Source organism: Lissotriton helveticus, chromosome 8 (assembly GCF_964261635.1).
Source record: "Lissotriton helveticus chromosome 8, aLisHel1.1, whole genome shotgun sequence".
NCBI classification, from domain to species: domain Eukaryota; kingdom Metazoa; phylum Chordata; class Amphibia; order Caudata; family Salamandridae; genus Lissotriton; species Lissotriton helveticus.
Window position 1 is genome coordinate 94,944,667 of NC_136069.1, and position 14,316 is coordinate 94,958,982.

A 14,316-nucleotide genomic window follows, 5' to 3' on the forward strand; every position below is an offset into this window, starting at 1 on the left:
ATTCCGGTCTGGGAAAGACATGGCTTGGTAGTTCGGACTGGACTGTTACCATGAGGCACAGGGTCAGATCTGATTTGCATACAGCCAGTGTCTAACCCAGGGTGGTGTGGAGTGCAAAAAAACGATGGATTTAGGCCCAGATCCTTGTACTGGGGTGAATGTATGACATTGTTCTACATTCTGTCCATCAACTGTGTTTTTTGCAATTTTCACCCCGAGTGGGCTGGGTATGCTCAGACGTGAGTCCCAGGCTCTCCACACCACTGAAGTCAAGCTATCCAGGCTGAAGATGGCTGATAGCCAGAAACCGGTCCTTGGATGCTTGATTCCGGTCTGGGAAAGACATGGCTTGGTAGTTCGGACTGGACTGTTCCCATGAGGCACAGGGTCAGAGCTGATTTGCATACAGCCAGTGTCTAACCCAGGGTGGTGTGGAGTGCAAAAAAACGATGGATTTAGGCCCAGATCCTTGTACTGGGGTGAATGTATGACATTGTTCTACATTCTGTCCATCAACTGTGTTTTTTGCAATTTTCACCCCGAGTGGGCTGGGTATGCTCAGACGTGAGTCCCAGGCTCTCCACACCACTGGAGTCAAGCTATCCAGGCTGAAGATGGCTGATAGCCAGAAACCGGTCCTTGGATGCTTGATTCCGGTCTGGGAAAGACATGGCTTGGTAGTTCGGACTGGACTGTTCCCATGAGGCACAGGGTCAGAGCTGATTTGCATACAGCCAGTGTCTAACCCAGGGTGGTGTGGAGTGCAAAAAAACGATGGATTTAGGCCCAGATCCTTGTACTGGGGTGAATGTATGACATTGTTCTACATTCTGTCCATCAACTGTACTTTTTTGCAATTTTCACCCCGAGTGGGCTGGGTATGCTCAGACGTGAGTCCCAGGCTCTCCACACCACTGGAGTCAAGCTATTCAGGCTGAAGATGGCTGATAGCCAGAAACCGGTCCTTGGATGCTTGATTCCGGTCTGGGAAAGACATGGCTTGGTAGTTCGGACTGGACTGTTCCCATGAGGCACAGGGTCAGAGCTGATTTGCATACAGCCAGTGTCTAACCCAGGGTGGTGTGGAGTGCAAAAAAACGATGGATTTAGGCCCAGATCCTTGTACTGGGGTGAATGTATGACATTGTTCTACATTCTGTCCATCAACTGTGTTTTTTGCAATTTTCACCCCGAGTGGGCTGGGTATGCTCAGACGTGAGTCCCAGGCTCTCTACACCACTGGAGTCAAGCTATCCAGGCTGAAGATGGCTGATAGCCAGAAACCGGTCCTTTGATGCTTGATTCCGGTCTGGGAAAGACATGGCTTGGTAGTTCGGACTGGACTGTTCCCATGAGGCACAGGGTCAGAGCTGATTTGCATACAGCCAGTGTCTAACCCAGGGTGGTGTGGAGTGCAAAAAAACGATGGATTTAGGCCCAGATCCTTGTACTGGGGTGAATGTATGACATTGTTCTACATTCTGTCCATCAACTGTGTTTTTTGCAATTTTCACCCCGAGTGGGCTGGGTATGCTCAGACGTGAGTCCCAGGCTCTCCACACCACTGGAGTCAAGCTATCCAGGCTGAAGATGGCTGATAGCCAGAAACCGGTCCTTGGATGCTTGATTCCGGTCTGGGAAAGACATGGCTTGGTAGTTCGGACTGGACTGTTCCCATGAGGCACAGGGTCAGAGCTGATTTGCATACAGCCAGTGTCTAACCCAGGGTGGTGTGGAGTGCAAAAAAACGATGGATTTAGGCCCAGATCCTTGTACTGGGGTGAATGTATGACATTGTTCTACATTCTGTCCATCAACTGTGTTTTTTGCAATTTTCACCCCGAGTGGGCTGGGTATGCTCAGACGTGAGTCCCAGGCTCTCCACACCACTGAAGTCAAGCTATCCAGGCTGAAGATGGCTGATAGCCAGAAACCGGTCCTTGGATGCTTGATTCCGGTCTGGGAAAGGCATGGCTTGGTAGTTCGGACTGGACTGTTCCCATGAGGCACAGGGTCAGAGCTGATTTGCATACAGCCAGTGTCTAACCCAGGGTGGTGTGGAGTGCAAAAAAATGATGGATTTAGGCCCAGATCCTTGTACTGGGGTGAATGTATGACATTGTTCTACATTCTGTCCATCAACTGTGTTTTTTGCAATTTTCACCCCGAGTGGGCTGGGTATGCTCAGACGTGAGTCCCAGGCTCTCCACACCACTGGAGTCAAGCTATCCAGGCTGAAGATGGCTGATAGCCAGAAACCGGTCCTTGGATGCTTGATTCCGGTCTGGGAAAGACATGGCTTGGTAGTTCGGACTGGACTGTTCCCATGAGGCACAGGGTCAGAGCTGATTTGCATACAGCCAGTGTCTAACCCAGGGTGGTGTGGAGTGCAAAAAAACGATGGATTTAGGCCCAGATCCTTGTACTGGGGTGAATGTATGACATTGTTCTACATTCTGTCCATCAACTGTGTTTTTTGCAATTTTCACCCCGAGTGGGCTGGGTATGCTCAGACGTGAGTCCCAGGCTCTCCACACCACTGAAGTCAAGCTATCCAGGCTGAAGATGGCTGATAGCCAGAAACCGGTCCTTGGATGCTTGATTCCGGTCTGGGAAAGACATGGCTTGGTAGTTCGGACTGGACTGTTCCCATGAGGCACAGGGTCAGAGCTGATTTGCATACAGCCAGTGTCTAACCCAGGGTGGTGTGGAGTGCAAAAAAACGATGGATTTAGGCCCAGATCCTTGTACTGGGGTGAATGTATGACATTGTTCTACATTCTGTCCATCAACTGTACTTTTTTGCAATTTTCACCCCGAGTGGGCTGGGTATGCTCAGACGTGAGTCCCAGGCTCTCCACACCACTGGAGTCAAGCTATCCAGGCTGAAGATGGCTGATAGCCAGAAACCGGTCCTTGGATGCTTGATTCCGGTCTGGGAAAGACATGGCTTGGTAGTTCGGACTGGACTGTTCCCATGAGGCTCAGGGTCAGAGCTGATTTGCATACAGCCAGTGTCTAACCCAGGGTGGTGTGGAGTGCAAAAAAACAATGGATTTAGGCCCAGATCCTTGTACTGGGGTGAATGTATGACATTGTTCTACATTCTGTCCATCAACTGTGTTTTTTGCAATTTTCACCCCGAGTGGGCTGGGTATGCTCAGACGTGAGTCCCAGGCTCTCCACACCACTGGAGTCAAGCTATCCAGGCTGAAGATGGCTGATAGCCAGAAACCGGTCCTTGGATGCTTGATTCCGGTCTGGGAAAGACATGGCTTGGTAGTTCAGACTGGACTGTTCCCATGAGGCACAGGGTCAGAGCTGATTTGCATACAGCCAGTGTCTAACCCAGGGTGGTGTGGAGTGCAAAAAAACGATGGATTTAGGCCCAGATCCTTGTACTGGGGTGAATGTATGACACTGTTCTACATTCTGTCCATCAACTGTGTTTTTTGCAATTTTCACCCCGAGTGGGCTGGGTATGCTCAGACGTGAGTCCCAGGCTCTCCACACCACTGGAGTCAAGCTATCCAGGCTGAAGATGGCTGATAGCCAGAAACCGGTCCTTGGATGCTTGATTTCGGTCTGGGAAAGACATGGCTTGGTAGTTCGGACTGGACTGTTCCCACGAGGCACAGGGTCAGAGCTGATTTGCATACAGCCAGTGTCTAACCCAGGGTGGTGTGGAGTGCACAAAAACGATGGATTTAGGCCCAGATCCTTGTACTGGGGTGAATGTATGACATTGTTCTACATTCTGTCCATCAACTGTGTTTTTTGCAATTTTCACCCCGAGTGGGCTGGGTATGCTCAGACGTGAGTCCCAGGCTCTCCACACCACTGGAGTCAAGCTATCCAGGCTGAAGATGGCTGATAGCCAGAAACCGGTCCTTGGATGCTTGATTCCGGTCTGGGAAAGACATGGCTTGGTAGTTCGGACTGGACTGTTCCCATGAGGCACAGGGTCAGAGCTGATTTGCATACAGCCAGTGTCTAACCCAGGGTGGTGTGGAGTTCAAAAAAACGATGGATTTAGGCCCAGATCCTTGTACTGGGGTGAATGTATGACATTGTTCTACATTCTGTCCATCAACTGTGTTTTTTGCAATTTTCACCCCGAGTGGGCTGGGTATGTTCAGACGTGAGTCCCAGGCTCTCCACACCACTGGAGTCAAGCTATCCGGGCTGAAGATGGCTGATAGCCAGAAACCGGTCCTTGGATGCTTGATTCCGGTCTGGTAAAGACATAGCTTGGTAGTTCGGACTGGACTGTTCCCATGAGGCACAGGGTCAGAGCTGATTTGCATACAGCCAGTGTCTAACCCAGGGTGGTGTGGAGTGCAAAAAAATGATGGATTTAGGCCCAGATCCTTGTACTGGGGTGAATGTATGACATTGTTCTACATTCTGTCCATCAACTGTGTTTTTTGCAATTTTCACCCCGAGTGGGCTGGGTATGCTCAGGCGTGAGTCCCAGGCTCTCCACACCACTGGAGTCAAGCTATCCAGGCTGAAGATGGCTGATAGCCAGAAACCGGTCCTTGGATGCTTGATTCCGGTCTGGGAAAGACATGGCTTGGTAGTTCGGACTGGACTGTTCCCATGAGGCACAGGGTCAGAGCTGATTTGCATACAGCCAGTGTCTAACCCAGGGTGGTGTGGAGTGCAAAAAAACGATGGATTTAGGCCCAGATCCTTGTACTGGGGTGAATGTATGACATTGTTCTACATTCTGTCCATCAACTGTACTTTTTTGCAATTTTCACCCCGAGTGGGCTGGGTATGCTCAGACGTGAGTCCCAGGCTCTCCACACCACTGGAGTCAAGCTATTCAGGCTGAAGATGGCTGATAGCCAGAAACCGGTCCTTGGATGCTTGATTCCGGTCTGGGAAAGACATGGCTTGGTAGTTCGGACTGGACTGTTCCCATGAGGCACAGGGTCAGAGCTGATTTGCATACAGCCAGTGTCTAACCCAGGGTGGTGTGGAGTGCAAAAAAACGATGGATTTAGGCCCAGATCCTTGTACTGGGGTGAATGTATGACATTGTTCTACATTCTGTCCATCAACTGTGTTTTTTGCAATTTTCACCCCGAGTGGGCTGGGTATGCTCAGACGTGAGTCCCAGGCTCTCTACACCACTGGAGTCAAGCTATCCAGGCTGAAGATGGCTGATAGCCAGAAACCGGTCCTTGGATGCTTGATTCCGGTCTGGGAAAGACATGGCTTGGTAGTTCGGACTGGACTGTTCCCATGAGGCACAGGGTCAGAGCTGATTTGCATACAGCCAGTGTCTAACCCAGGGTGGTGTGGAGTGCAAAAAAACGATGGATTTAGGCCCAGATCCTTGTACTGGGGTGAATGTATGACATTGTTCTACATTCTGTCCATCAACTGTGTTTTTTGCAATTTTCACCCCGAGTGGGCTGGGTATGCTCAGACGTGAGTCCCAGGCTCTCCACACCACTGGAGTCAAGCTATCCAGGCTGAAGATGGCTGATAGCCAGAAACCGGTCCTTGGATGCTTGATTCCGGTCTGGGAAAGACATGGCTTGGTAGTTCGGACTGGACTGTTCCCATGAGGCACAGGGTCAGAGCTGATTTGCATACAGCCAGTGTCTAACCCAGGGTGGTGTGGAGTGCAAAAAAACGATGGATTTAGGCCCAGATCCTTGTACTGGGGTGAATGTATGACATTGTTCTACATTCTGTTCATCAACTGTGTTTTTTGCAATTTTCACACCGAGTGGGCTGGGTATGCTCAGACGTGAGTCCCAGGCTCTCCACACCACTGGAGTCAAGCTATCCAGGCTGAAGATGGCTGATAGCCAGAAACCGGTCCTTGGATGCTTGATTCCGGTCTGGGAAAGACATGGCTTGGTAGTTCGGACTGGACTGTTCCCATGAGGCACAGGGTAAGAGCTGATTTGCATACAGCCAGTGTCTAACCCAGGGTGGTGTGGAGTGCAAAAAAACGATGGATTTAGGCCCAGATCCTTGTACTGGGGTGAATGTATGACATTGTTCTACATTCTGTCCATCAACTGTACTTTTTTGCAATTTTCACCCCGAGTGGGCTGGGTATGCTCAGACGTGAGTCCCAGGCTCTCCACACCACTGGAGTCAAGCTATCCAGGCTGAAGATGGCTGATAGCCAGAAACCGGTCCTTGGATGCTTGATTCCGGTCTGGGAAAGACATGGCTTGGTAGTTCGGACTGGACTGTTCCCATGAGGCTCAGGGTCAGAGCTGATTTGCATACAGCCAGTGTCTAACCCAGGGTTGTGTGGAGTGCAAAAAAACGATGGATTTAGGCCCAGATCCTTGTACTGGGGTGAATGTATGACATTGTTCTACATTCTGTCCATCAACTGTGTTTTTTGCAATTTTCACCCCGAGTGGGCTGGGTATGCTCATACGTGAGTCCCAGGCTCTCCACACCCCTGGAGTCAAGCTATCCAGGCTGAAGATGGCTGATAGCCAGAAACCGGTCCTTGGATGCTTGATTCCGGTCTGGGAAAGACATGGCTTGGTAGTTCAGACTGGACTGTTCCCATGAGGCACAGGGTCAGAGCTGATTTGCATACAGCCAGTGTCTAACCCAGGGTGGTGTGGAGTGCAAAAAACGATGGATTTAGGCCCAGATCCTTGTACTGGGGTGAATGTATGACATTGTTCTACATTCTGTCCATCAACTGTGTTTTTTGCAATTTTCACCCCGAGTGGGTTGGGTATGCTCAGACGTGAGTCCCAGGCTCTCCACACCACTGGAGTCAAGCTATCCAGGCTGAAGATGGCTGATAGCCAGAAACCGGTCCTTGGATGCTTGATTCCGGTCTGGGAAAGACATGGCTTGGTAGTTCGGACTGGACTGTTCCCATGAGGCACAGGGTCAGAGCTGATTTGCATACAGCCAGTGTCTAACCCAGGGTGGTGTGGAGTGCAAAAAAACGATGGATTTAGGCCCAGATCCTTGTACTGGGGTGAATGTATGACATTGTTCTACATTCTGTCCATCAACTGTGTTTTTTGCAATTTTCACCCCGAGTGGGCTGGGTATGCTCAGACGTGAGTCCCAGGCTCTCTACACCACTGGAGTCAAGCTATCCAGGCTGAAGATGGCTGATAGCCAGAAACCGGTCCTTGGATGCTTGATTCCGGTCTGGGAAAGACATGGCTTGGTAGTTCGGACTGGACTGTTACCATGAGGCACAGGGTCAGATCTGATTTGCATACAGCCAGTGTCTAACCCAGGGTGGTGTGGAGTGCAAAAAAACGATGGATTTAGGCCCAGATCCTTGTACTGGGGTGAATGTATGACATTGTTCTACATTCTGTCCATCAACTGTGTTTTTTGCAATTTTCACCCCGAGTGGGCTGGGTATGCTCAGACGTGAGTCCCAGGCTCTCCACACCACTGAAGTCAAGCTATCCAGGCTGAAGATGGCTGATAGCCAGAAACCGGTCCTTGGATGCTTGATTCCGGTCTGGGAAAGACATGGCTTGGTAGTTCGGACTGGACTGTTCCCATGAGGCACAGGGTCAGAGCTGATTTGCATACAGCCAGTGTCTAACCCAGGGTGGTGTGGAGTGCAAAAAAACGATGGATTTAGGCCCAGATCCTTGTACTGGGGTGAATGTATGACATTGTTCTACATTCTGTCCATCAACTGTGTTTTTTGCAATTTTCACCCCGAGTGGGCTGGGTATGCTCAGACGTGAGTCCCAGGCTCTCCACACCACTGGAGTCAAGCTATCCAGGCTGAAGATGGCTGATAGCCAGAAACCGGTCCTTGGATGCTTGATTCCGGTCTGGGAAAGACATGGCTTGGTAGTTCGGACTGGACTGTTCCCATGAGGCACAGGGTCAGAGCTGATTTGCATACAGCCAGTGTCTAACCCAGGGTGGTGTGGAGTGCAAAAAAACGATGGATTTAGGCCCAGATCCTTGTACTGGGGTGAATGTATGACATTGTTCTACATTCTGTCCATCAACTGTACTTTTTTGCAATTTTCACCCCGAGTGGGCTGGGTATGCTCAGACGTGAGTCCCAGGCTCTCCACACCACTGGAGTCAAGCTATTCAGGCTGAAGATGGCTGATAGCCAGAAACCGGTCCTTGGATGCTTGATTCCGGTCTGGGAAAGACATGGCTTGGTAGTTCGGACTGGACTGTTCCCATGAGGCACAGGGTCAGAGCTGATTTGCATACAGCCAGTGTCTAACCCAGGGTGGTGTGGAGTGCAAAAAAACGATGGATTTAGGCCCAGATCCTTGTACTGGGGTGAATGTATGACATTGTTCTACATTCTGTCCATCAACTGTGTTTTTTGCAATTTTCACCCCGAGTGGGCTGGGTATGCTCAGACGTGAGTCCCAGGCTCTCTACACCACTGGAGTCAAGCTATCCAGGCTGAAGATGGCTGATAGCCAGAAACCGGTCCTTTGATGCTTGATTCCGGTCTGGGAAAGACATGGCTTGGTAGTTCGGACTGGACTGTTCCCATGAGGCACAGGGTCAGAGCTGATTTGCATACAGCCAGTGTCTAACCCAGGGTGGTGTGGAGTGCAAAAAAACGATGGATTTAGGCCCAGATCCTTGTACTGGGGTGAATGTATGACATTGTTCTACATTCTGTCCATCAACTGTGTTTTTTGCAATTTTCACCCCGAGTGGGCTGGGTATGCTCAGACGTGAGTCCCAGGCTCTCCACACCACTGGAGTCAAGCTATCCAGGCTGAAGATGGCTGATAGCCAGAAACCGGTCCTTGGATGCTTGATTCCGGTCTGGGAAAGACATGGCTTGGTAGTTCGGACTGGACTGTTCCCATGAGGCACAGGGTCAGAGCTGATTTGCATACAGCCAGTGTCTAACCCAGGGTGGTGTGGAGTGCAAAAAAACGATGGATTTAGGCCCAGATCCTTGTACTGGGGTGAATGTATGACATTGTTCTACATTCTGTCCATCAACTGTGTTTTTTGCAATTTTCACCCCGAGTGGGCTGGGTATGCTCAGACGTGAGTCCCAGGCTCTCCACACCACTGAAGTCAAGCTATCCAGGCTGAAGATGGCTGATAGCCAGAAACCGGTCCTTGGATGCTTGATTCCGGTCTGGGAAAGGCATGGCTTGGTAGTTCGGACTGGACTGTTCCCATGAGGCACAGGGTCAGAGCTGATTTGCATACAGCCAGTGTCTAACCCAGGGTGGTGTGGAGTGCAAAAAAATGATGGATTTAGGCCCAGATCCTTGTACTGGGGTGAATGTATGACATTGTTCTACATTCTGTCCATCAACTGTGTTTTTTGCAATTTTCACCCCGAGTGGGCTGGGTATGCTCAGACGTGAGTCCCAGGCTCTCCACACCACTGGAGTCAAGCTATCCAGGCTGAAGATGGCTGATAGCCAGAAACCGGTCCTTGGATGCTTGATTCCGGTCTGGGAAAGACATGGCTTGGTAGTTCGGACTGGACTGTTCCCATGAGGCACAGGGTCAGAGCTGATTTGCATACAGCCAGTGTCTAACCCAGGGTGGTGTGGAGTGCAAAAAAACGATGGATTTAGGCCCAGATCCTTGTACTGGGGTGAATGTATGACATTGTTCTACATTCTGTCCATCAACTGTGTTTTTTGCAATTTTCACCCCGAGTGGGCTGGGTATGCTCAGACGTGAGTCCCAGGCTCTCCACACCACTGAAGTCAAGCTATCCAGGCTGAAGATGGCTGATAGCCAGAAACCGGTCCTTGGATGCTTGATTCCGGTCTGGGAAAGACATGGCTTGGTAGTTCGGACTGGACTGTTCCCATGAGGCACAGGGTCAGAGCTGATTTGCATACAGCCAGTGTCTAACCCAGGGTGGTGTGGAGTGCAAAAAAACGATGGATTTAGGCCCAGATCCTTGTACTGGGGTGAATGTATGACATTGTTCTACATTCTGTCCATCAACTGTACTTTTTTGCAATTTTCACCCCGAGTGGGCTGGGTATGCTCAGACGTGAGTCCCAGGCTCTCCACACCACTGGAGTCAAGCTATCCAGGCTGAAGATGGCTGATAGCCAGAAACCGGTCCTTGGATGCTTGATTCCGGTCTGGGAAAGACATGGCTTGGTAGTTCGGACTGGACTGTTCCCATGAGGCTCAGGGTCAGAGCTGATTTGCATACAGCCAGTGTCTAACCCAGGGTGGTGTGGAGTGCAAAAAAACAATGGATTTAGGCCCAGATCCTTGTACTGGGGTGAATGTATGACATTGTTCTACATTCTGTCCATCAACTGTGTTTTTTGCAATTTTCACCCCGAGTGGGTTGGGTATGCTCAGACGTGAGTCCCAGGCTCTCCACACCACTGGAGTCAAGCTATCCAGGCTGAAGATGGCTGATAGCCAGAAACCGGTCCTTGGATGCTTGATTCCGGTCTGGGAAAGACATGGCTTGGTAGTTCAGACTGGACTGTTCCCATGAGGCACAGGGTCAGAGCTGATTTGCATACAGCCAGTGTCTAACCCAGGGTGGTGTGGAGTGCAAAAAAACGATGGATTTAGGCCCAGATCCTTGTACTGGGGTGAATGTATGACACTGTTCTACATTCTGTCCATCAACTGTGTTTTTTGCAATTTTCACCCCGAGTGGGCTGGGTATGCTCAGACGTGAGTCCCAGGCTCTCCACACCACTGGAGTCAAGCTATCCAGGCTGAAGATGGCTGATAGCCAGAAACCGGTCCTTGGATGCTTGATTTCGGTCTGGGAAAGACATGGCTTGGTAGTTCGGACTGGACTGTTCCCATGAGGCACAGGGTCAGAGCTGATTTGCATACAGCCAGTGTCTAACCCAGGGTGGTGTGGAGTGCACAAAAACGATGGATTTAGGCCCAGATCCTTGTACTGGGGTGAATGTATGACATTGTTCTACATTCTGTCCATCAACTGTGTTTTTTGCAATTTTCACCCCGAGTGGGCTGGGTATGCTCAGACGTGAGTCCCAGGCTCTCCACACCACTGGAGTCAAGCTATCCAGGCTGAAGATGGCTGATAGCCAGAAACCGGTCCTTGGATGCTTGATTCCGGTCTGGGAAAGACATGGCTTGGTAGTTCGGACTGGACTGTTCCCATGAGGCACAGGGTCAGAGCTGATTTGCATACAGCCAGTGTCTAACCCAGGGTGGTGTGGAGTTCAAAAAAACGATGGATTTAGGCCCAGATCCTTGTACTGGGGTGAATGTATGACATTGTTCTACATTCTGTCCATCAACTGTGTTTTTTGCAATTTTCACCCCGAGTGGGCTGGGTATGTTCAGACGTGAGTCCCAGGCTCTCCACACCACTGGAGTCAAGCTATCCGGGCTGAAGATGGCTGATAGCCAGAAACCGGTCCTTGGATGCTTGATTCCGGTCTGGTAAAGACATAGCTTGGTAGTTCGGACTGGATTGTTCCCATGAGGGACAGGGTCAGAGCTGATTTGCATACAGCCAGTGTCTAACCCAGGGTGGTGTGGAGTGCAAAAAAACGATGGATTTAGGCCCAGATCCTTGTACTGGGGTGAATGTATGACATTGTTCTACATTCTGTCCATCAACTGTGTTTTTTGCAATTGTCACCCCGAGTGGGCTGGGTATGCTCAGACGTGAGTCCCAGGCTCTCCACACCACTGGAGTCAAGCTATTCAGGCTGAAGATGGCTGATAGCCAGAAACCGGTCCTTGGATGCTTGATTCCGGTCTGGGAAAGACATGGCTTGGTAGTTCGGACTGGACTGTTCCCATGAGGCACAGGGTCAGAGCTGATTTGCATACAGTCAGTGTCTAACCCAGGGTGGTGTGGAGTGCAAAAAAATGATGGATTTAGGCCCAGATCCTTGTACTGGGGTGAATGTATGACATTGTTCTACATTCTGTCCATCAACTGTGTTTTTTGCAATTTTCACCCCGAGTGGGCTGGGTATGCTCAGACGTGAGTCCCAGGCTCTCCACACCACTGTAGTCAAGCCATCCAGGATGAAGATGGCTGATAGCCAGAAACCGGTCCTTGGATGCTTGATTCCTGTCTGAGAAAGACATGGCTTGGTAGTTCGGACTGGACTGTTCCCATGAGGCACAGGGTCAGAGCTGATTTGCATACAGCCAGTGTCTAACCCAGGGTGGTGTGGAGTGCAAAAAAACGATGGATTTAGGCCCAGATCCTTGTACTGGGGTGAATGTATGACATTGTTCTACATTCTGTCCATCAACTGTGTTTTTTGCAATTTTCACCCCGAGTGGGCTGGGTATGCTCAGACGTGAGTCCCAGGCTCTCCACACCACTGGAGTCAAGCTATCCGGGCTGAAGATGGCTGATAGCCAGAAACCGGTCCTTGGCTGCTTGATTCCGGTCTGGGAAAGACATGGCTTGGTAGTTCGGACTGGACTGTTCCCATGAGGCACAGGGTCAGAGCTGATTTGCATACAGCCAGTGTCTAACCCAGGGTGGTGTGGAGTGCAAAAAATGATGGATTTAGGCCCAGATCCTTGTACTGGGGTGAATGTATGACATTGTTCTACATTCTGTCCATCAACTGTGTTTTTTGCAATTTTCACCCCGAGTGGGCTGGGTATGCTCAGACGTGAGTCCCAGGCTCTCCACACCACTGGAGTCAAGCTATCCAGGCTGAAGATGGCTGATAGCCAGAAACCGGTCCTTGGATGCTTGATTCCGGTCTGGGAAAGACATGGCTTGGTAGTTCGGACTGGACTGTTCCCATGAGGCACAGGGTCAGAGCTGATTTGCATACAGCCAGTGTCTAACCCAGGGTGGTGTGGAGTGCAAAAAAACGATGGATTTAGGCCCAGATCCTTGTACTGGGGTGAATGTATGACATTGTTCTACATTCTGTCCATCAACTGTACTTTTTTGCAATTTTCACCCCGAGTGGGCTGGGTATGCTCAGACGTGAGTCCCAGGCTCTCCACACCACTGGAGTCAAGCTATCCAGGCTGAAGATGGCTGATAGCCAGAAACCGGTCCTTGGATGCTTGATTCCGGTCTGGGAAAGACATGGCTTGGTAGTTCGGACTGGACTGTTCCCATGAGGCTCAGGGTCAGAGCTGATTTGCATACAGCCAGTGTCTAACCCAGGGTGGTGTGGAGTGCAAAAAAATGATGGATTTAGGCCCAGATCCTTGTACTGGGGTGAATGTATGACATTGTTCTACATTCTGTCCATCAACTGTGTTTTTTGCAATTTTCACCCCGAGTGGGCTGGGTATGCTCAGACGTGAGTCCCAGGCTCTCCACACCACTGGAGTCAAGCTATCCAGGCTGAAGATGGCTGATAGCCAGAAACCGGTCCTTGGATGCTTGATTCCGGTCTGGGAAAGACATGGCTTGGTAGTTCAGACTGGACTGTTCCCATGAGGCACAGGGTCAGAGCTGATTTGCATACAGCCAGTGTCTAACCCAGGGTGGTGTGGAGTGCAAAAAAACGATGGATTTAGGCCCAGATCCTTGTACTGGGGTGAATGTATGACACTGTTCTACATTCTGTCCATCAACTGTGTTTTTTGCAATTTTCACCCCGAGTGGGCTGGGTATGCTCAGACGTGAGTCCCAGGCTCTCCACACCACTGGAGTCAAGCTATCCAGGCTGAAGATGGCTGATAGCCAGAAACCGGTCCTTGGATGCTTGATTCCGGTCTGGGAAAGACATGGCTTGGTAGTTCGGACTGGACTGTTCCCATGAGGCACAGGGTCAGAGCTGATTTGCATACAGCCAGTGTCTAACCCAGGGTGGTGTGGAGTGCACAAAAACGATGGATTTAGGCCCAGATCCTTGTACTGGGGTGAATGTATGACATTGTTCTACATTCTGTCCATCAACTGTGTTTTTTGCAATTTTCACCCCGAGTGGGCTGGGTATGCTCAGACGTGAGTCCCAGGCTCTCCACACCACTGGAGTCAAGCTATCCAGGCTGAAGATGGCTGATAGCCAGAAACCGGTCCTTGGATGCTTGATTCCGGTCTGGGAAAGACATGGCTTGGTAGTTCGGACTGGACTGTTCCCATGAGGCACAGGGTCAGAGCTGATTTGCATACAGCCAGTGTCTAACCCAGGGTGGTGTGGAGTTCAAAAAAACGATGGATTTAGGCCCAGATCCTTGTACTGGGGTGAATGTATGACATTGTTCTACATTCTGTCCATCAACTGTGTTTTTTGCAATTTTCACCCCGAGTGGGCTGGGTATGCTCAGACGTGAGTCCCAGGCTCTCCACACCACTGGAGTCAAGCTATCCGGGCTGAAGATGGCTGATAGCCAGAAACCGGTCCTTGGATGCTTGATTCCGGTCTG